Below are 2735 nucleotides of genomic sequence, written 5' to 3'. Positions count from 1 at the left end.
TTCCCTAATTCCTGTTTGTCCGTTAAGGAATAAGGTCAATTGTTGTGTTTGACTAATTCCTTCCTTCTGTGTAGGAGGTTTCTTGTACCTTCTATGGGTTTGTTGGAAGTAAAAGAGACTCTTCCAACCACCTATCACTTCAAGAAGAGATTAATTACTTTTGACTGAAGGATCTCCACTAGAACAGAAAAATTATCATAAGCCATAGGCAGGATCCTAGTTGCTCGATTCCCTATTTCAGGTCCCCTTCTCATCACACCTGAATAAACAAAGTTCCCCTGGTGCTACTGCTGCTTGGACATCCTGGAAACCTCTGGAGTGCAGGTAGGAAGGAGATGCAGATCTTGGGAAGGTCATAAATGTGGTCCTTGGCAATGATTCTGACCTGAATTCTGTGGCTTGATATGACGGTTTCTGCAAACAGGAGTCTGACATTCAAATTAGCCTCTTGCTATTCAACCACTGTTCAGTCCAAACGAGGAATTCTGTTGGTCTTCCAAAGTGCAGAGTGGGGATGTACCCTCAGCCACCTGCTAGACTTCAAGCATACCAGAAAGATTGCAGGTGATGGCTGTCAACGTTGTACTTTTGACTGATGTCCCAAATGGAATGGAAATGAGTTCAATATTGGAGAGCTGAGATAACAAGAATTTTCTGAGGGTATCTGCAGGGAACAACAGTCTCTTCCATCTCTTTCCTGAGACATAGCTCCTAAAGCTGTTGAGGTTAAGAAGCAGAATTTTTGTTTTTCTTACTTACATTTAATTGTCATATATCTTTATAGCATACAATATGGTGTTTCAAAGCATGCGTGCAGTGTGTGATAATTGAATCAAGGATATTACTATATATTGTTTTTTAACAAAAAATCTCACATTCTTGTGTCTGTTAAATTCTTTTCTTGCTGAGCCATTTCTACCTACCTTCCATCAGTCACCCCAGTCCCATACAGTCTCTGGTATCTATGCTTGTTCTCTCTCTTACTGCATCTTTGAATCTTTCAATTTCTACTAGAGTGCAGACTTTTGGTATATATCGAGAGAGGATGTACTATATTTATGTTTTTTTTCTTTTTTTAAGAATTATTTTTTTAATCTTATCTGCTATTATTATTATTTTTTAATTTGACCAGACAGTGACAGAGAGAGAGAGAGGGAAAGTGAGAGAGAGAAAGGGAAAGTGAGAATGCAAGCCGCCAGGTCCGGGACTCAAAGCACTGTTGGCCATGTGGGAGTCCAGCGTGCTCACCACCATGCCACCTGCCGACCCCCATATTTATGTTTCATAGTCTGGTTTATTTCACTTAGCATTAAGTCTTCTAGTTTCATCCACTTTAAATTGAATGACAGAGCCTTGCTATTCTTTATGGCTGAGTAGTATTTCATTGTGTATATGTGACTCTGATCAGGGCAAAAGGGAAGATGTAAGTGCTCAGAAGGGTAGGACCAGGTGTGTGAGTGTGTGTGTGTGTGTGTGTGTGTGTGTGTGTGTGTATATACACATGCATGTGCATGTGTGTGTAGTTGCTACTTTGTCTCATTGGAAATCAATATTTGAAATCCCATTCTCTAGTATCACATGGGAGTTCACATCTTTATTTTCAGGTTGCTAATGCAGAGGTAAAAATTGGGGCCAGCAAGTTGCATGGTGGTTGGGATGCTGGACTCCCATATGGCTGACCACAGTTTGAATCCCAGACCTGGGATTCATTGCTTTCTTGCCTTCCCCCTCTCTTTCTGTTTCTCTCTCCTCAAATTTTAAAATAATAATAATAAAATTAAATAAATAGTTCTTTTAAAAATTGTCACTGAGGTATATGAGAATTAGTTACTGACCTTTAATGCCTTTCCCTCACTTCTATTCAAATTGTTGTGGGCCTTGGGCCAGCTGGTGGCATGGTGATTAAGGTGGTTGGATCCCAAATGGCCAACTGTGTGGTTCAAGTCCTGGACTTAGCGGCTTAGGAAACATGCCATATATATATATATGCATGTCTGTGTGCCCAAAGTCCTGAAAGGAGAGAGGGAGAAGAGATTGCAGCACAACCATCTCCTAGAAAGGGATTTATCACTTTCTCCCTCTCTCTGTCTCTCTTCAGTAAGTGCATGTGCTCTCTAGAAAATTAAAAAAAAAACTTATTCTGGGTCTCCATTGGTCCATATTGCCATAGCCCAACCAGATCTCTGCAGATTGGGAAATAGGTGGATCTTTGCCTCCTAAATGGGTGGTTCATTCCAGAATTTGTGTAATGGGGATACTATTTTTTTTTCTATTTTTGGAGAGATTTTTGCTTCAGGACGTGTGTGCTCACCAGAAAGACAGAGAGAGACAGAGAGAAAGAAAGCAAGAAATCACCCCCCTGGGGGGATGGCCATGCCACAATCCCTTCTTCTCTATTCTCCTCCTTGGATTTTAGGCACATATGAACATGTGCCCGGTGTGAGTTTTAAGCCACCGGGTCCGGAACTCAAACTGCAGTCGACTACATGGGAATCCAGCGACACAGCCATTATGCTAACTGCTGGTCCCATGGGGATATTATTTTTCATGCTTAACTATTGTGTTTTTATCCTCTCTAATTCTTAGTTTAGGTTGTCCTGGAGTTTGTGTATTATCAGAGCCAGGCCCAGTGGGTCAACTCATAGAGGTTCCTTGGTGATGTGGAAAATGGTTCCTCTTCTGCATTTAGGCTGAGTGTCCCAGGAAGAAGAGGGCTTGGTGTAGGGAAGCTTCTG

The sequence above is a fragment of the Tupaia chinensis genome, unplaced genomic scaffold (assembly GCF_000334495.1).
Source record: "Tupaia chinensis unplaced genomic scaffold, TupChi_1.0 Scaffold143814_1, whole genome shotgun sequence".
NCBI lineage: Eukaryota > Metazoa > Chordata > Mammalia > Scandentia > Tupaiidae > Tupaia > Tupaia belangeri.
The sequence above is the reverse complement of the archived record's forward strand: the minus strand, read 5'-3'. Positions refer to the sequence as shown.